This window comes from Taudactylus pleione, unplaced genomic scaffold, assembly GCF_031769625.1.
Source record: "Taudactylus pleione unplaced genomic scaffold, aTauple2 ptg000205l, whole genome shotgun sequence".
Taxonomy (NCBI): Eukaryota; Metazoa; Chordata; class Amphibia; order Anura; family Myobatrachidae; genus Taudactylus; species Taudactylus pleione.
This window is the reverse complement of record NW_028284607.1, coordinates 3,291,921-3,313,814: the sequence shown is the minus strand read 5'-3', so window position 1 is coordinate 3,313,814 and position 21,894 is coordinate 3,291,921. Positions and strand designations below refer to the sequence as shown.

Sequence of the window (21,894 nt, the reverse complement as noted above, 5' to 3'; positions counted from 1 at the left end):
TATACCTGTTAAATTATCACTACTTGAGATTACGTCCTGGAGCAAACAAGTACCGGAAAGCATTTTGAATTGGAGAGACAGCTTCTTTAAAATCCCTATCTTACTTGTGAATGAGGATACTGTTCTCTTAATTTTGGACCATAGTGCCTTCCCAGACTTAAGTGCCCTGGGCATCCCAAAGTCAGTCCAGCTATGCCCTTAGGAGTACGTACTTGTAAGGGCAACACTATGGTTGGATTTCAAAGATTTTTAAAATTTTAAAAAGTGTATTTTCTAATAAACCCCAACTGAATGAGCCCAGTTGGAAAAACTTCCTTGGCATCTTAAAGCTTGTCGCAGAGCTAAGGCTATACTTGCTGGGTACAATCAGTCATTAATTGTTTTAATGCAGTAAAGGAAAAAAATTATCACAACTAGAGAGCGCTCGGTGGTTACCACATTATCTATTATTACATAATATCACCATAGTGAAACAGCCAGGAAGTATAATAACAATAATCACCAATGGTTTATGGATTTGTAGTATACAAGCAGATCCCACTTTCATTTTTCTCTGTGCATCTGCAGAAACAAACGTATCCCCTCCCTTGTTGAACTCGGTCAGGGAAAACACAACGAAATAGCATATAGTGCAGTAATCTTTTTAAAATAGGAATTTTAATACATCAATGCAATAGACAAGAATAAATCAGTATATATAAATACTCCATGAAGGCAAACCAGCTTCAGATGATAAAGTCACTGTGGTCCATGGCTCCAAACCATAGCCGAGATGTACTAAAGGGGAAAATGCAGTAAAACTTCAGAAACGGGGTTTTACTGCATTTTTCATATGTACTAAGCACCAGAATGCTTCGTCCCGGTGGGTATTGGCACCTTCAGGTGGCGTTACCCAATAGAAGTCTATGGGCTTCTTACCGGGACGCTTATCCTGAGAGGGATCCGATCCTTCTGCGCATTTCTAGTTACATACCGCAGTAATCAACCACTGTATGTACCAGAGGAGAGGTGGTATGTACTGTATTGCAGATGCGATGCTTAGAACATTCCGCCCCATATGAGAAAGCAGGTTTTGGTTAAACTCTGTTCTTGCTTTATATTGGGATTTTGGATTCACCCTAAATTTCTTGGCTAAACCTGAAATGAAAGCTGAGAGACTGTTATGCTTAGTGGGAGGAGCAAACCACTATATATTACAGCCAGGTGCCAGTGAGCTGACAGCACAGACCTAGATGTGTGTGACTGACTCCTCTTACTTCCTGCGCATCATGTTCAGTTTACAGAGTCTCTGTCTCCTCCTGAGCACTTTAATAGCAGGTAATAGAGGATTATGTTTAATAACAATAAAAAAGAGCAAGAAAATGCCTGAAATCAGATTGCAGAACAAGCTGTGTATTTCTACCAAATTACCTTCTGCCAAATTACTTTGCATACTGTCTGCTGAGTACCTTAGTAGCAGGTAATAGAGGATTATGTTTAATAACAATGTGAACAGAGCAAGAAAATGCCTGAAAACAATTTGCAGAACAAGTTGTATATTTCTAACATTGCAGTTTACCTTTTACCAAATTACTTTGCATATTGTAAGTATTAACTGTGTTCTATTTTCTACAGTGTCCAAGGCTCAGCATTCAGTCACATTGGATCCCCCAGTGATAACAGCGTCTCCTGGAATAAATGTCAGGATGTCCTGTACCCTAGGAGGGGGTCTTACTGTCAGTAGCAACCTGGTGCTATTTATGCAGCAACAATTGAGCAAAAAACCCAGATACATCCTGCATTATTACACAGAATCCAGCAAGGGGAGGGGGGGTGGGGTTCCTTCCCGGTTTGTGGGATCAGCCTCTGGTAATATAGGGTACCTGGATATCAGTGGGGTGCAGCAGGAGGATGAAGCTGTATATTACTGTGCTACATGGACTGGAAGCCAGTGACACAGCGATAGCACAGAATAAGGAAGTAACACAAATACTGACACTGACTCACACAGAACACGCCTGACTCCAAATGCAGAATATTCTAAGATATATACATTAATGCAATTTTAGCATTTATTACTAACATTTTAAAGCCACATTCTTATACATGATGTGCATACATTCATTCAACTCCACATTAGATTCTATGGGGCTGATATAGAGTTGCATACAAGCAGCTTTTACGGATCTTGTGATTGCTTCCACTGCACATGCTCCGTGGCTGAGCACATACATTTATGGGCAATTCCGAGTCGTACGCATCTCAGTTGCATCTCCACTTGTGGCTATATGGGTGTATGGGTATCTTTCAGATATAATGGCCATCTGTGCTGTGCTGTGCTGCACAGCAGATTGGATATGTCTGTGAACGATGTCGTTCACAGACATATCCGCTGTACACACCGTCAATGCGCTATAGACATATCGGCTGTATCGAGCGATATAACTGTCAGTGTGTACTTTGCTTAAATGGATAACCGACCTGTACAATCAGGATAGCACCACCTTAACCATGTAAATAGGAGATTACCTAGCTCATACTGTATAACAAGCATGTCAGAGCAAAGTGTAGAGTGTTTTTATAATATATATATATATATATATATATATATATAGTTTGTATAAAAAGCACAGGACAGTACTATGGACCTCATTCAGAGTCAGTCGTAGTGGCCGCACGGTCGTACGCCAGCGATGTTCGCTAAACTGCGCATACGTAAAGTTTGCAATGCGCGTGCACAAACTAGCTTATACGATCTGAAATTTCTCTTTCCTTGAACCCAGCCAGGTCGGTAGTTTGAGTGACAGATTGAGGCGTTTGTGGGTGGTAACAGGGGAAGGTGATTGAAAACGGGGGAGTGGAGATCCGAACGCAGGCGTGCCTAATTATGCGAACGGCATTTTATGGGAGTGCATAATTAACAAAGTAGTGTGTGCCATAGTACACGTGACATGGGAGGTTTTTACACTGACATGATCATAGAGCTTAAGAGAGGGTATGGTCAACCTTAAGCTCTACGACCAGTTCCGATGGTTCCCGATGGTCTCGATTAATCCTTATATGCCCGGAGATGACGTGTAATGCGTACGAGAAGGGGGGCATAATTTTTTGTCTTCCGGCCGCTTCCTCCCCTTGGTCGGCCAGCTACCGATCCGATCTTAGGGACGCAACTTGCGAGTGCATCATTTGCATATCCGGCCCCTTTTCCCGTACGACTGTGCGGCCGCAACGACCGACTCTGAATGAGGTCCTAAGTCCCTCTGTATACAGCATATCCATCGCAGAGTGACTGACAGGTAGTGCCATTTGTGGGAGGTGACAGGGAATGATCCTACATAGAACATATAGCTTATGCAGGGAAACCGTGCTAGATATACTACACTGACACGCTGTAATGTAGAAACTGCCAGCACAGAGACTACGGGGACAGCTTGAAGATATATGCATTAGCATGATGCAGAGCCGTAACTAGACTTTTTGGAGAGCATTGGCGCCCCCCCATTTTTTAAATAGGGACATAAGATAGTGCACCTGAAAAAGGGCCATGGCCTAATGGGAAAGGACCAGGGGAGAGACAGGGGAGGCCAGGAGATGCTGGGGATAAAAGAAGAGGAAGCTACAAGTGAGAATGATAATAAATAGGAAAATTGACAGGCCCAAACAGCGCCCCCTGCCCTGGCACTGGTCGCACTACCCTAGTTAGGGCCCTGGCGTGTGTGTGTGTGCTAAATAAATGACTAAACAATTCAGAATTAGTTTAACCCTTAACTATCTTTGTTGAACACATGTGAATAATTAATATAACAAACATCTAAAATAAATTCACAAACACAGTTCCCATGCAAAGCTGCCACTTGTGACTACATACTATACATGTTGGGGATGAATTATTATGATGAATGATTATGGAATAAAAAGTATTTAATACATGACCATATTATATATTGAAGAACAAATCATCATTATTATAAGCCTCATAACATATGTTGTATATATAGCACAACATGCAAGCGTATAGCCTGGAGTGAATAAAGAACAGCCAGAACTGGATGGTTACATTTCTGGCTGACAGAATGAAAAAGGTAATTTTTCTTACACATTTGTATCTTTAAACATCCCTGCAGTATATGTATCAAATCTAAATAATAGATACATCTTTGAGAAACACACACAGTGACAAGATTGTAATAGACTTTGAAATAAAGACAGCACACAGCCGTGGTTTTAATATCTCTTTATTCACTTATAAAATGTATTTTCTTTGTCACTCTTTACTTCTATATAAAATATTTTTTATACTATATTTCGTTTGATGACCTTATTAAAGGACATACAATTCTTATATAAAATATTCAAATATTTTTTCTTATATACAATGAATAGAGTAGGACATTAGTACTCCTATTACCACATATAGGCCCTCATTCAGAGGTGGTCGTTAGATGCAAGCGGTCGCTCTGAATCAGGGCGGCCGCTTGCATCCTGAACGGCCGCCTCCTTGTCGGTTGATGGTCGCGATGGTGATCACCATCGCGACCATCGGGGATTACGACCAGACCCTAAGGTTGGGTCTGGGCACTCATAAGCCCCAGGGAGCTTTCTGCTCTGATGGAGCAGGAAGCTCCCCACTGACATCACTGATGATGTCAGTGCGGCCGCCCACAAAACGGTAGGCGTTCGTAAAGAAATGCCTCCATTTTGGAAACCACCCCCCCGGCCCACCTACCAAACGGGGGCAGCTGTCGATCAACATCGACAGCCGCCCCTTTGGTAGAGAGCTCCGGAGCAACAGAGTTTCTCTGTCGCTCCAGGGCTTGCGCACGATATCTGAATTACTGGTAAACATGATATGTTGTATCCTCATCCTAAAATTACTATCTGTTGAATAAATTTGGTGCGGGAGTAATCCTCTCTAAATATAGGTAACGGGGGTGGTTTGTGAAATGCAGGCGCCCCGGGGCGTTTGAACGCTGTTGCATTGGCGTGCATAAATTATCCACTGTGATGCCATATGCAGCTTGAGTACTCACTGCGTGCAATGAGGTTAGCAATTCCTGAGTAAGGCCAGACCTTGTGCAAGTGTGCGTGAGGCTCCGATTGTACTCAATGTTACAGATGATTTTTGCAGTCTTGCTAAACATTATGGATGTGTGTAAGGTACCTTGGGCATCCTTAAGGGGGGCATCCACTACACGATTTTAGCAGGTGATTGAACGATAACGACGTCGTTATCGTTCAATCGTTTAAAAATCGTTTAGAAATCGTGCAGTGTTTGGTCGTTAACGATCAACGATGCGCGCTCCCGCTGGTCGTTTGATCGTCTCGTCAGTCGACCAAACATGCAGGTCAGTTTCACTTGATCTACTGAAGATCATTTGCAAATCGTTCAGACTGAAAGATAAAATTTCAAGGGAAAAAATCAAGGGAAAATCATTTAGAGATTGGACAGGGACTAGATCGTCTAGTGGATGTGCCCCTTTATGTAGTGCTGCAACGGCATAGCGATCGCAATGGATTAACATATCATCGCAGTGGGACTGCGTGCGTTATCGCAGCCACGGTCATAGTTTCGATCCTTACTGAATCAGGCCCTTGGATAGTAAGCATCTAATAACAGTGTAACATCTATCAATTATATATCCAGCCTTTATAACAAATAACCAACACAGTATTATTTAATTTGTATGAGAAATGTAGAAGAATCTTTGCAAGCTTTTTCAGTGATCTTCATCCAATATACGGTCATATATCAGGTTATCTCTAGTCCAAACTGGAATAGATGAGATATTACCTACTATTTAATATCAGTGGACGACTGTAGTGAGAGTTTAATGCCAGCTTAAGCTGTGTGCCTTAATAAAGTATCACAAATTTGCTAAATGTATTTCTAACTATTGGTGCATTATAGAAGCTCACACATATGATAGACTTACTTTATATTTAGAATAAAAGCAGCACACAGACTTGTTTTCAAAAATCTATTTATTCACATTAAATTTCCTCTTTTTTTTCTAATCACTATTTTCTCATACTGTCTGGTTTTATACTTCACTTTCAATAGACCCTATTACAGGGCATACATATGTGATTACATATTGTAATATAAGAAAATACAAATCATGATGAGATTATATGTACAGGAACGTAATAAATAACAAAAAACATATTAAAAAATGAGGAAATAATTTGTATTGCTACCGTGTTTTTAGAGTATATCTATTTAAGAATTGTTTTTAAATTGACATTCCTACTAGGGGGAACTTGCACCCTACTGTAAACTGATTCTTTTTTCTATTTAATTGTATGTAAATGCACATTGCTGTCATTGCTCACAGTTGAATTGACCCCTTGAGGTCTGCAATTGCCTTTGAGAGTTCCTGGTGAAATGTGGTCTTAATACCATAAATCAAAGTTGAGGATGACTGCTTGAATTTGAGGATCAACTTCAATATCTGACCGGAAGCAAGGAAAGGGATGGAAGGGAGGGGATTAAGCACAGGATGTTAAGGACACATATAAGGGATCCCAGAAATACTGGGCTGAACATGTGGGTACTACATTTGCTTTACTGGAAGGTGATAAGAAAATGCATATATATCTCTGCAACTCCTTCCTGAGTTAGTGGCGGAAGAATCCACAGGTGTCAGAGATTTTTTGGTAAAGTGAAAAAAAATAGTAGGCCTGATACAGAGGTGGACGCAACAGCAATGTTGGGTTCAAACGGGTGATGTATTGAGTCTGCGCACACATCCAAATCACACTGTGCATGTGTCCCGATGATCACCACTGGGGGCCGCAGAACAAATTTGGATGCAGAGAGAGGCACTTTCAGTGGGCGTTCCTAGGAGGTAAGAGGGGGGTGGCTAGCCAGACACAGGTATGTTGTGGGTGTGTCGCGGTCAGCTACTGCGTCTTTTTCCGTTGTTGCACTGATTTCAGTGGGCTATGGGCCTGATTCAGACCCACTCACGAGCGCCCATCGCTCACAAGCGGTTCAATGGTCCCCGACTGCGCATCCACCACCTCCGGCGTGCGCATGCGCGAGACCCGTACTGCGATGGCAGCTCCATCGCGGCGGGTCTCGCTACAAGACGGGGTGGCTGTCGATGTTGATTGACAGCTCGCCCTGTTTTGTAGGCGGGGAGGGGGGGTGGTTGCACAAAAGCAGGCGTTCCCTTACTGTTTCCTAAACCTTAGTCTTAATCATTTCCACATAATTCTGGACTCTAGAGCGATATCTGTATCACCTTTAATATACTTTTTCTCTGCATATGTCGTTTCAACTCTGGTCTTAGACATGCTCGTATTTTTTGTTTACTTATGCTAATGATTTTTCATTAGCACGCCTCCTCCCCAGCAGTTTTCACTATTGCAGACCTAATGGAGAGCTTTTACCATTGGCCACATCGGTAGTCACTCTCTAACCAACCATTATGATTGGACCATCAACATGTAAAAAACAGGAGGAACAGGGGAAATTTAGCGGTCAGGTGATCAAGCCACCCGGTGAAACGCACGTCCTGTATTCCCGCTATCTGTAGACTGCATGTCACCCGCTCCACTGACACTTCACTCTGGACTACGGACTCAAGTACTTTCCTATCCTTTCTATCAGGCTGCCTTAGCAGAGTTCTTCGGCAAGCGGCTCCCTCTGCTATGCCGTCAGGTAACAGGGGAGAGCTGTAGCCGACTCCTCTTTGCATAGCAGCACTGCTCTCTTATTTTCCCCTGCTGTTCACGCGGTGCCACCATTCTCCGATCCCCTGTCTTATATAGACAGAGGGAGTCAGAAGGGATACTGCGATTCAGAACTCCAGATCTTGCTTTCTTCCTATATACATAGTGCCCCATTCAATATCCATCTTTAAGTCCAAGTAGTCTGCTCTTTCAGAGCACCTTCATGGCCTATTGTATATACCTATTATCTATACATAATTTTCTACCTATGAAGGGACATCAGTTTCCCATATGTGTACATTTTTATTGTATATCATAGGCAATTAACTTTATTTTATTGTATTTTGCCTGCTATATTATTTTTCACACTGATCATTATAGTACACACTCCTACCCCCCCTTCTTTTTTGTTTCCCTCCATCAAGCTCTCTCATCTGGGTCTCCTCTCTATGATATCCCCCTGCAATGTTTATAACAACAGGGGAGAGAAGTAGCTGACACCCCAGAAAGCAGAAGCATTGCTTTACATTTTCACCTGGGACTAACGTATCACTCGCTCTCTCATCCCCCGTTCTGTGACAGCAGAAGTGAATGTGCGCAATTGTATCCCAGGTCTTTCTTCTTTCAATGGTCCACACAATGGGCCTGATTCAGACCCACTCGCGAGCGGCTGTCCGCTCGCAAGTGGGTCGATGGTGTGCACTGGGCATGCGCACGATGGAGGGAGCTCCGTCGTGCGCATGCGCGAGACGCGACGAGCGAAGGACTTTCCTTCGCTCATTGTGTCTGATCAAAGGGGGCGTGCTGTCGATGTTGATTGACAGCACTCCCCTTTGGTGGGCGTGCCGGGGGCGTGCCTCCCAGACGGAGGCGTTCCCAAATCAGACACCAAAATCACTCCGGGCCTTGCGGTTGAGAAACTGAACCGCAGGCTTTGGCTTGCAGTGGCGATGGTCGCGATGGTCATGACCATCGCGACCATCAACCTGCACGCTCGTATAGGCTGTGGGTGGTGACCCACAGCTATACGAGCGTCCAGGAGGATGCTCCATAATTATGGAGGTGGGCCCTGATTCAGAGCGAGCGCTCTGGTCAGAGCGTCCGGCTCTGAATCAGGGCCAATATCAGTACTTATACCCTAGTTTCCACATTTTTGAACTAATTTGTTGTTTTAACTTGTAGATCATTATTTGCACAGAGGTATATAATTGAGTGTGGTGTGTTTTCCCTACTAATTAAGATTATCTAATTATCAGGGATTAGGGTGTTGCTATATTATCTACAATTTATTTTCGCCATATGCTTTATTGTCAGATGAGAATTTTTTCCTTTGATAGTAACATATTATATATCTGACCTTTGCTGTGTCTCGGATTATGATTGATCTGTATACTAATTTAGATCACCTTTGATTATTATAATCTCATGTAGATTATTGTACATTTTCTTGTGACATTGCACATGATTATTTGATTTCATAAATTGCTCAATTTGATTGATCACGGATATCTATATTTGTTATATTTGTACGTAATTTTGCATGTTTTTATGCATTCTGTAGACTCTACCATTTGGTAGAATACTCTACCCCTTTTTTTAAGGTTCTCTATTAAATGTTAAGTTTTATATCCTATTTATTCATTGTTTCATCTACATATTATATTTTTCAGTATTTATGTCAAGAGTGCCCCAGAATAGGCATAATTTGTCTTTTTCTTTTTTGCTCTAAGCAAAAATACCCCCTCGTGTTCCCTTAGGAACGCCTGGCGTTTGTGGGCGGCCCTACTAACATCACTTGTGATGTCAGTAGTGTACTTCCTGCTCTATTAGAGCAGAAAGTCCACTCAGGCTTGCAAGAGCTGAGACCCTATCACAGCGACAATCGCGACCATCGCCAGGCCGCCCGCAAAAGCTGTGGGTGGTCACCCATAGCTTAGTGAGTGGCCTGGAGGCCGAAAAAACAACAAAAAATCCCGCCCTGATTCAGAGCGAGTGCTCGCAAACAGCGAGCGCCTCTGAATCAAGCCCTATGTTCAGACATACCTTCTGCACCTGTCTGATTGTGCAACTGATATCCAATGGAGTATCTTGTATGCACAGCGGCGGATTAGCACCACAGCCAGTAGGCGTCTCTGTACGAATTCCAATGGCTGTGACATGCAGTCATGGCGGCAATAGTGTCCAGCTCCGAATCAGGGCCAGTATAAGAGAGGATATTGGACAACAGCAATAAGGAATTTGGTGCAATAATTGTTGACAGCCACCTAGGGGCAGCACATCCTCAGAAATATACTGTTCAAACAAGAATGATGGATTGTAGGATAGACGGCAGAAATTCTTAAAGCTTGTGGGCAGAAATCAGCTCTGTATCTTCTTTCACAGAGAACAGTGGGAGATAGTTGCAGGTGAAAATGTTTGTAATATGTACCAATGAAACCTCCGGTCTGCAATGATAGAGAGAAAGAGAACAGACCCTTATAATAATATGAGAGGAGGAGATTACTGAGTAGCAAAGTTACAGTACAGAGCTTGTCTGCTGGCGTGTAGGAGGTATATTTACTAAAGTGCGGGTTTACAAAAGTGGAGATGTTGCCCATAGCAACCAATCAGATTCTAGCTATCAATTTCTAGGAGATGCTAGAAAAATAAGTAGAATCTGATTGGTTGCTATGGTAGGATCCGCACTTTAGTAAATATACCACTAGGACTCACAGTAATGCACAATTGCTCCTATTGTAATTCGATACACAATTCGGAGAAGATTCCATGGTAGACAATTCGTATGAAGAGTAGTGAAAGATCTCATTGGTATTCCCTACAGCATCAGAGGGGAGATGATGTGTCTTGTCTGCTGTATGTCCGAGTTGCTTGCAGGCTGGGAGATAAATTTACTAAGCATCGGTTTTAGGTCTATTTCAAAACCGATGGACAATGAATGGTATTGACATGGGATTGCAGTCTAAAAGAACAGCATTTACTATGCATCAATTTTGACTGTCATTTAAAATCCAATGTTGTTACCTTACGGATTTTTCCCCCTATGCTGCAGCAGATCCAATGGCAAAGCTGCCATCAATCTGCTGTGGATTGGGAGCTCTGCACAGAACATTACGATCCATGATCCATGATCCATGGTTCCACGCCACTCCTCTGCAGCTACTATCCTAGTGTCTGGCATACAGGGGCGCCAAGAGGGGGGGGGAGCGGGTACAGATTACCCGGGCCCGGGCTTCCTGAGGGGCCCGGCGGGGGCCCGGGTCCGGCGCCGCCCCCCCTACCTTCACAGCAGCCCAGCGCACAACATGTGCTGAGCTGCAGTGGGAGACTGTTCTTGGCTTCTGAGCAGCAGCCACAGCAGTCTCCTATGCCTGTGTGGGGGAGCGATCACACTGATCGCGCCCCCCCGGCTTTGCGCCGGGCTGAGGGGGCTTTTCGGCAAGGGGGTGTGGCCACGCCTCCCGAGATTAGGCCACGCCCCCTATTACCGGGGCCCACCTTGGCTCTTGGTGGCCTGCTGGCATATACTGCAGGGACCATCCTAGTGACCAGTATACACTACAGCGACTATCCTAGTAACTGGTATACACTATAAGGGCCATCCTAGTGACCGATATACACTGCAGGCATGGGCATAACTACCATAGATGCAAGGGGTGCAGCTACTATGGGGCCCAGAGCTGAGGGGGGCCCCATCTTCCTTGTTCAAAGTTACATGTTTTTACCATTGGATGGTACATAGGGGCCCTCACAATCTTTTGTTATGGGGGCTTCAAATACTTAGTTACACCCCTGACTGCAGGGACTATTCTAGTGACAGGCATACAATATTGCGAGTATCCTAGTGACCGGTATACACTGCAGGGACCATTATAGTGACAGGCATACACAGGGCTGGCAACAGAAGTCTTGGGGTCCGGTATAATGATTATCTCTGTGGGGCCCCCTCCACCAGAGTGTGTGTGTGTGCGCTCTGGGCCTGATTCAGACCAGCTCGTGAGCGCTATGAGCTCGCAAGCGGGTCGATGTTGGCCCAGTGTGCATGCGCATGACGGAACCGGCTCCGTCGTGCGCATGCGCGAGACCCGGATAGCGACGGGTAAGCCGTCGCTCCGGGTCTCGCTACAAAGGGGGCGTGCTGCCGATGTTGAGTGACAGCACGCCCCCTTTGGTGGGCGGGCCGGGGGCGTGTCTGCCCAGAAAGGAGGCGTTCCCATGGGAACGCCTACCGTCTGGAGCCGGCCCCACTGACATCACAAGTGATGTCAGTGGGAGTGCTTCCGGCTCTGTTAGAGCTGAAAGCACTCGGGCTTGCAGCAACGAGACCCTACCACAAGGGTCTCGTCGCAAGCCTGATGGTCTTGACCATCACGACCATCTTCCTGGCCGCTCGCTATAGCTTTGGGTGGTCACCCACAGCTATGCGAGCGACCAGGAGGTTGCTCTAAAAAAAGAGAAGGACGACCCTGATTCAGAGCGAGCGCTCTGTCAGAGCGTCCGGCTCTGAATCAGGGCCTCTGTACCAACTGTAGCCAGGAAGCTTGAATGGGAGAACAAAACCGCCAGCAGCGTTCTCAGCCCCTTCAAGGGCCAGCTGCCAACTCTCTATACCGGCAGTGTACACAGCAGCTCTGAGCATGGTAAAGATCACCAGGCAGCAGCAGATCCCCAGCTGCGACATCAGATCTTGGGGCGTACTCAGGACAATATCCTTTCCACCCACACTGGGATTGGGAGGGTTACCCTGGCTGGCGGCACTATAGCCCCGTTTAAACCTTGGGGCCTGGGACAGGCGTACCCTTTGTACCCCCATGTTGCTGGGCCTGGCTATACAATGCAGGGACTGGTATACACTATAGCATGCCTTGCCAACTTGTGTCTCTACAGCTGCTGTGAAACTACAAGTCCCAGGATGCTTTACCAGCTGATCGGAGGGAGGGTATGCTGGGACTTGTAGTTTCACAACAGGAGAGCCACACTTTAGGGTCCATCCTAGTGACTGGCATACACTGCAGGGACCACCTAGTGATTGGTATATGCAGTGGCATCCCTACCTTTCTTGTCACCCTGTGCAGGGAGTATGTACTGTTCTAGGAGCTGAGTGCTGCACGTAATGCAGCACCCGGCTCCTGTCACTGAGGGGGAGCCAGCACTTTGGTGTCATCCTTCGGCTGGTGACATCTGGGTGCAGCCCGCACCCCCCTTGTGACGCCAGTGGGCATACACTATAGGGACCATTATAGTGACTAGTATATACTGCAGAGACCATTCCAGTGACAGATAGGCCACTTGGTCTGCTTATTACAAGATTTCACATAAACCTTTTAGGTGCAGACCCTCTTACTTGGTCTTTCAGCCCTGCAACACAACCCACTCTCCCCGCCTCATAATTCCAGAATCCTCTTGAAAGCTAAGAAAGAAAATTTATTTGAACTGTAACGGCACAGATCTTTTCAACAGGATTTTAATAATCCTGTTCTGCTCTCCTGACATGTATCAGACTTTGCCTACAATAGATGGTACATCATAGGTGACCCGACCATTAAAAGTGAGGAACAGAGACTTCAGCACCCACAGCACCCACAGAACCCACTGCACCCTCTGCACCCACATCCACTTGTCACTTCTTCCATGTGACAAAATGCCTTACAGGGTTTGGGGCACATTTATCAACAAATATCTGCGGGATATGCCTCAAAAATGGGTGATTCCACAAATATTAAAATTAACAGGGATGTATTTAGGGGGTGCGCAGCAGTAGATATCTGCTGTGATCACCCATTTTCAGCCACAAAAGCAGCTGTTTCCTGGTAGCTAACGTCATCTTCAATTACACTCTAACAATGCCAGTAAAGCTTTGCAAATTACTGGTAAGTGATGTGGGGAGGTGTGATCATTGTCAATTCTTTTGAACTGTGGGCCTGATTCAGCTTTGGAAATAGAGTGAGATTTAGCACTTAACTGATCATCTTGGTGAAACCATGTTGCACTGCAGATGGGGCAGATTCAAAATGTTCAGAGAGATTAGATTTGGGAGGGAGGTGTCGAGACTGACATCTAAAGTGCAGTGTAATAATAAAGCTGTGCATTATTTGTGGGATACATACAAAAGCAGCCAGTATTTACACTACATGCAAAAAAATTTATGTATTTACACCTCTTGCATTGCAACATGGTTTGTCCAAGTACACAGTTATGTGCTAATTCTCACTCTATTCCCAAAGCTGAATCAGGCCCTGTGTGCCCACAAAGTACACTCATGAACATTTCCTCCAGTATGAGAAATAGAAATACAGTATTAGTACAAAAAAATAATAAATTTTGTACACAGGGATTTCAGCTTTAATTTCTCTTGGCTGTGTATGGTATTAGAATTTATATATATATATCTTGCACCCTGACGAAAATACCATAATAGAGTATTGAAATGTTGGTCTACCTCTGCGACTGAGTCTCATTCTTTTCGAGTGCCACCATCTGGAATCTGCATTTAGGTTACCTGTGTCCTCAGTGCAACTTTTTGGAGGGCACCAATTCATTGTTTATAACATCCGTTTGCAAATTGAGGAGTGCTGCTTACCAGGACTGCTATATATATATATACAGTCAGGTCCATAAATATTGGGACATTGACAGAATTTTCATATTTTGTCCTCTATTCACCACCACATTGGCTTTGAAATGAAACAAACAAGATGTGCTTTAACTGCAGACTTTCAGATTTAATTGAGGGTAATTACATCCAAATCAGGTGAACGGTGTAGGAATTACAACGGTTTCTATATGTGCCTCTCACTTTTTAAGGGACCAAAAGTAATGGGACAAACTAAACATTCCTAAATCTAACTTTCACTTTTTAATACTTTGTTGCAAATCCTTTGCAGGCAATTACAGCCTGAAGTCTGGAACGCATAGACATCACCAGATGCTGGGTTTCATCCCTGGTGATGCTCTGCCAGGCCTCTACTGCAAATGTCTTCAGTTCTTGCTTGTTCTTGGGGCATTTTCCCTTCAGTTTTGTCTTCATCAAGTGAAATGCATGCTCAATCGGATTCAGGTCAGGGGATTGACTTGGCCATTGCATAACATTCCACTTTTTAGCCTTAAAAAACTCTTTGGTTGCTTTTGCAGTATGCTTCGGGTCATTGTCCATTTGCACTGTGAAGCGCTGTCCAATGAGTTCTGAAGCATTTGACTGAATATGAGCATATAATATTGCCCGAAACACTTCAGAATTCATTATGCTGCTTTTGTCAGCAGTCACATCATCAATAAATACAAGGGAACCAGTTCCATTGGCAGCCATACATGCCCACGCCATGACATTACCACCACCATGCTTCACTGATGAGGTGGTATGTTTTGGATCATGAGCAGTTCATTTCCTTCTCCATACTCTTCTCTTCCCATCATTCTGGTACAAGTTGATCTTTGTCTCATCTGTCAATAGGATGTTGTTCCAGAACTGTAATGGCTTTTTTAGATGTTGTTTGGCAAACTGTAATCTGGTCTTCCTGTTTTTGTGGCTCACCAATGGTTTGCATCTTGTGGTGAACCCGCTTTATTTACTCTTGTGAAGTCTTCTTTTGATTGTTGACTTTGACACATATACATCTACCTCCTGGAGAGTGTTCTTGATTTGGCCAACTGTTGTGAAGGGGTTTTTCTTCACCAGGGAAATAATTATTTTGTCATCCACCACAGTTGTTTTCTGTGTTCTTCCGGGTCTTTTGGTGTTGCTGAGCTGTCCGGTGCGTTCTTTCTTTTAAGAATGTTCCAAACAGTTGATTTGGCCACACCTAATGATTTTACTATCTCTCTGATGGGTTTGTTTTGATTTTCAGCCTAATGATGGCTTGCTTCACTGATAGTGACAGCTCTTTGGATCTCATATTGAGAGTTGACAGCAACTGATTCCAAATGCAAATGTCACACCTAGAATCAACTCCAGACATTTTACCTGCTTAATTGATAATGAAATAACGAGGGAATAGCCCACACCTGTCCATGAAATAGCTTTTGAGTTGATAGTCCCATTACTTTTGGCCCCTTAAAAAGTGGGAGGCACATATTGAAACTGTTGTAATTCCTACACCATTCACCCGATTTGGATGTAATTACCCTCAAATTAAATCTGAAAGTCTGCAGTTAAATCACATCTTGTTTGTTTCATTTCAAAGCCATTGTTGTTGTGAATAGAGGACAAAATATGAAAATTCTGTCAATGTCCCAATATTTATGGACCTGACTGTATATATATATATATAATATATATATATATATATATATATATATATATATATTAGTGTGAATCCTATACAGAGCAAGAAATTAAATGGTGGAGATGAGTCAGCCCTGAGTGTTACAGGTAGATGCAGAAAGGATTGCTGGTATCTCATCTGCAATGAGGAGTGATTCACTAAGTTAATCAAATGTGACCCTATCACTATCAAAGGTATTGGCAATCAAGTCCTTGCAACAACTAAAGTTGGGACAATTAAAGCTTCAATAAAAATTTGATAAGAACAAAAGTTACAGAGATCCAAGATGTTCTTCATGTACCAGAAAGGGAAACAAATCTTATAGCCATCAGTGTCCTAGAACAAAGAGGCCACAGAGTTTACTTCATCAAAAGAAAAAGTGCATTGTGAGTAAAGAAAAGGGACCATCAGAGTTACAGGCACAAGGTGTCATTTGTACGTCCTTGATACACAGCACTGTTATGTGATGAAGACAACTGAGTCACAGTCATTAGAACTCTGGCATAGAAGATTTGGTCAACTTGGATATGACAGTGTTCATAAGCTACAGAACGGGATGGTCACGGGAATGTCAGTGACTAATGCAGAGAAACCCATATTAGAGAGCTATACTGCAGGAAATCAAAGTAGTCAGCTGTTTTTCTTTGAGTGGATACAGATACTATGTAATGTTTATAGATGACCACAGAGGAAGGTGGTGTTAGTAAAGAATAAATGCTTTATTACTAAAATAAAGCATATTTTGCTTTGTTAAATATATTAAAATATTCTTTTTTTAATCTGCATCTGGCAATTCAGGATTCAAGTGCAGTGTGCATGTGTGACTTGGTGACCTAGACTGGCTAGCGGAGGGATTCTCCAGGAAACTGAGCAACTTTATATGGTAAGTTGGCCATATAAAGATTTTCTATCACTATGATATGCAGCGTTAGAATATATTTCTTATCGGGAAATATTAATAATCAGGCCCCTGAGTCTCAATTGTCACAAACCCTTGGAGAAAAAAAACACTGGGCCTGATTCAGACTCGGTCGCAAGGGCTGAGCGCTCACAACCGGGTCGATGGTGGCCCACAGCACATGCGCACGACGGAGCCGGCTCCGTTGTGCACATGCGCGAGACCCGGCTAGCGACGGGCACGCCGTCGCTCCGGGTCTCGCACCTAAGGTGGCGAGCTGTCGATGTTGAGTGACAGCTCGCCCCCTTTGGTGGGCGGGCTGGGGGAGTGGCTGCCCAAACGGAGGCATTCCCATGAGAACGCCTGCCATTTGGGGGCGGCCCCACTGACATCACAAGTGATGTCAGTGGAGAGCTTCCAGCTTTGTTAGAGCTGAAAGCTCTCTGGGGCTTGCGATGGTCGAGCCCCTACTACAAGGGTCTCGTCGCAAGCCCGATGGTCGCGATGGTCTTGACCATCGCAACCATTATCCTGGCCGCTCGCAATAGCTGTGGGTGGTTACCCACAGCTATGCGAGCGGCCAAGAGGCCGCTCCAAAAAAAAAGCCCGGTCCTGGTTCAGAGCGAGCGCTCTGTCAGAGTGAGCGGCTCTGAATCAGGCCCACAGTGCTAGTTTATTATACTCTGTGACCTACATTTAATTTCTGAGTGTGCATGGTAAGAAATGACTTGGTGCAGCCTTTTCGTTCTTTTTGTTTAGCAGCCTATAACCTAGGAGTAAATTTGCATAAGACAGATGTGTCCATGTCACAAAAAGATATAAAGATACTGTATAGTGTGATAATGGCACAAGGACTTTCCCACAATCCATCATGTTCTGGGGTAGCCTTTTGCTCCTCTTCATCACTTCTCTGTGCCCAGGTAAGATAGAATAAGTCAGAATGCCATTCTTATAAAAAAAATCATTGGAGATTTTATTTATAATTTTTTTTCCGTTATTTTATGTGTGATAATTTAACTGTGTGATAATTTAATTGTATTGCTGTTTTTTTTTCTGTTTATGTTATAAAAAATGAATAATAAAAATCACTTTATTAAAAAAAAAGTGATGGGGTAAATAAATCTAATCTTGGAGCTATACTTTAGTATACCTGTATGAGAAACTCTTCAAAGTTATATTAACATACTGTACAGCTGGCCAGGGAACTATACCTGATGTAATAATATAGAAGATAATAAATACTATTCTTTGATCCAGGTGCCAGTGAAGAGGACGTTTTGGAACAGACCCCATATGTGACCGCGTCACAAGGTGGGACTGCCAGACTGCCTTGTATTTTTATTTTTAAGTACAAAAGTGAGACCACAAGTATGAAATGGTATAAGTTTGCACATGGGATCTCCCCTAAGTTTGTGTATATGTATTATACCAGTGCGGATCAGAAAAGAGGTGCAGGAATCCCAGAGAGATTCTCTGTGTCCCCCAACACTTCCAAAAATCTCTGGGAATTAGTAATAACAGGGGTGCAGCCTGAAGATGAAGCAACTTATTACTGCAGTGTATGGACTGACCCGTAGCACAGTGATAACTAAGTTATGAGAAGTAATACTAAAATGTTGTCATTAAAGAGGATTGTTAGAATTTTCAACTGGTTAGTACAGAATGAAACATTAAGGGGCATATTTACTGATTATCGGGTTTTAGACCCAATAATGAGACTTTCTTATCACCGCTATTCAAAGCAAAATAAAGAATTAAGATTCAACTGAATGTACTTATAAAGGACAGGGGCTCCAAAAGGAGCCCGTCCCTGCGATGTAGAATTGAAATGATCACAAAGCAATCATTACACTTCTATATCGTGAGTCGGGGCAGTTCTGCTCATGCGCGGTCCGCAGTTCACGCATGAGCGGCGGACATTGCTGGGGAGGGTATTTTTAACATAACAATGCCACTTAGAGAGAGGTTACTGCAGAATGCATACAGTGCAGCAGTTGGTTGAAGATTGTTATCAAACCATCCCTAGTGAAATGAATGTGTGTAACTGTGACATGCTCAGTTATGTGTACAATGTCAAGACGTCTTTCCCATTGTGCCCACTGCGGATGCCGGAAGCTGGCGCTCAGGAGTAAACTCCAGCATCCAGCTGCCGCTGTGAGGAAGGATCTGGGTGCCCGCTGGTAACAAAATCTAGGCGGCGCCTGGCAACTCCCTGGGGAGCAGGGCTAACTGGCCGGGTAAAGTGGGCTGGAGGAGGTGGAACTGGTTCCTTCTCTAAATAGAACTGGTGGAACGCAGTTCCACCCCGTTTCAGCCCACTTTAACCCCTGGTTATCGCTGTCTCTGCGAGTGCCCCTTTGTACATAGTGGGGATATTTTCATTAAAAATGAAAATATCCCCGCGATATGGATATTTAATAATCGCGGCAGTTCTGCGTTTATTAGTACAGAGTCCCCTTACTAAGAAGAAATCTATTGATGACAGAGGCCTGATTCAGACCCGGATGCTAAGCTGCGTTCGCTCGCTGGCAAAAGGGGCTGGGTATCCAAATACCGTGATCGCACTGTGTGGTGGAAGGACACCCTTTATGTCATATAGAGCGACGGCAGTAGCGTACGCTGGTGTAAAAAGGTGCCCACTTTCCTCTCTTAGCACACGTCATCTCCAGGAAGTGTATGAATAATCAGTAACATCGAGAGCCATCAGAGCTGCACGCAGCGCTTAAGGTAGCCCCTACCCCACCGCAAGCACTGCGATCACTGTAGGCTGAAAAACAACCAAGTGACGTGTACAATGACGCTAATGCTAATTATGCACACCCATAAAACTCCGTTTTGACACCCAGACACGCCTGCGTTCGCACCACCACTCCCAAGTTCACAAGCACCTTCCCCTGTTACCACCCACAAATCTGTCACTCAAAATAGCATCCAGTCTATGTGCTACGAGCGAACGATTCCCGGATGCTGTGACTGGTTCGCGCACGCGCACTGCGACCATTGCCCATAGTGAGAAAAAACAGCTTAGCGTCCGGGTCTGAATCAGGCCCAGAGTCTCATATTATCACTTCAACACATTAGTGCCTAATTCACATTGGCAATGCTTTCACAATTTGAATGCAATGCCAATGTTCACATAGTTACTTGCCACTGTGTATTCGCGAAAAGTTCTGGAAACCCTTATGACACATGCGTTACACACAGTATACGCACAAAGATGCTATTGCACTCGGGACAGATGGTATCAGATATGGGAGGACAAAGTTCCTGGTTGGTGACTGGGATGTGGCCCGAAGTGAATGCAAGAAAGTCAGTCTCATGGGTGTGTAATGGGAGTGTCGTGGGCATGTCAGTGATAGCAGCTGCATTCTCAGACGCACAGCCGCAGCCATAGAGGCCAATTTCAGATGGAGAAACTGCACCTGCCATAGGGTTGGTGCAAGTATTGATGGTGCATTCGATGGTGTAAATCATCGGCGGTGTTACAGCATGCAGAGGCGCTGAAGGTGGGCGCTTCAGTGCTTTTTCATTCAGACGCAGGGTACTACATCAGGGGAAGGCTGAAACTAGCATTTGCATATTTGCCACCACTCTGCGAATAGACGCAAGAGCGAATGCAGCAGCGTATACCTCTGAATCAGGTCCTAGGTGTTTATATGTACACAGTCGAGTCACATTATTATGACCACCTCCTACGTTTGACGTCAGCAGCGCAAAGCCCATGAAGTATGTCATGTGCCGTGCGCTAGCTTGGGGGGTACTGTATATAAGGTGTGCGATAGGCCGTCTGCACACATATGACTTGTTGGTGTCATGGGTAAAAGAGGTGATTTATCTGAGTTGCAAAAAAGGATGATTATTGTCTTTCGGGCTGAGGGTGGCAGTATTTCTGAAACATTGCAGTTTGTGAACTGTTCACGTGCTGCTGTGGTGAAGGTGTATTGTGACTGGACACATGGCACCATTGTGAATAACCGACATGGAACTGCGGAGCACCACATGCCATTGATATGAGAGGTGAGCGTCGGCTATGATGGTGCGTGAGGGCCGACCAACATGCTACAGTGGAGCAGCTCACCATCAAAATGGATGGTCACTGCTAACAAAGGTGCATCGGCAGAAAAGGCTTTCATTTTCACGCCTGTATAGGAATTGGACCTCCGCTGATTGGTGAAGTGTTGCCTTCTCTGATGAGTCACATTTTCTGCTTCACCGAACGGACGGACATTGGCGTGTCAGGCGAGAAACATCGGAGAACAAACTCCATGCAACCATTGCAGGAATAACACAAGCTGGTGGTGGCAGCGCTATGGTCTGGGAAATGTTTTCATGGCATTCTCTGGGCCCACTCATCCATGTGGAAGGCACCCTCAACCAATTTGGTTATGAATCCATCCTTGCAGAGTACATACACCCACAGTGGAGTCACAAGGGGGGTGTGGAGGGTGACACCAAGGTGCCTACTCCCCACAGTGACAGGAGCCGGGTGCTGCACTGTAGCATTAAGTACAGCACTCGGCTCCTGTCAAAGTGAGGGAGCCGGTACTGCACATAGGACAGTCCGCACCTCTGGCACCCCCCACCACCACCCCCTAGTGATAAGAACACCAAACGGGGCTTTCGGTCGTGAGGCTATGCCCCCTGTCAGCGAGGCCATGCCTCTATACACCCATACATGCTGATTGTCTTCCCTGAGGCGGATGAGATCTTCCAGCAAAACAATGCAACATATCACACAGCTAGAAATGTCTGATAGTGGCTGGACGAACACCACCAAAACTTCCAAGTACTCTCCTGGCCCCCTAATTTCCTGGACTTGAACCCAATTGAGCATTGGTTGGAACCACCTTGATTGTTGTGTTCGCTCTATGGATACTCCGCCACGCACCATCCAGCAGCTGTGGGATGCACTGCAGTCAGCTTGGCTCCAGATACCTGTGCCAACCTACCAGCACCTTATTGAGTCACTCCCAGCCCGTCTAACTGCTGTCTGTGCTGCACATGATGGTTACTCTGGCTGGTGGTCATAATAATGTGACTTGACTGTGTGTGTTATTGCACTATTGTGTATTTTATCTCTTT

At 44.6% G+C, this 21,894-nt stretch overlaps 1 long non-coding RNA gene across 1 annotated transcript in view; it reads left to right on the top strand.

Moving 5' to 3' along the window:
* Positions 1–7,474: 7,474 nt before the first annotated feature.
* LOC148517966 (uncharacterized) overlaps positions 7,475–21,894 on the top strand; it is a 34,492-nt gene continuing 20,072 nt past the window's right edge. Inside the window, exons 1-3 of the long non-coding RNA XR_015879237.1 lie at positions 7,475–7,570; positions 16,713–16,797; positions 18,070–18,123. This is a non-coding gene — a long non-coding RNA (uncharacterized LOC148517966). The remainder of the gene's footprint in view (positions 7,571–16,712; positions 16,798–18,069; positions 18,124–21,894) is intronic.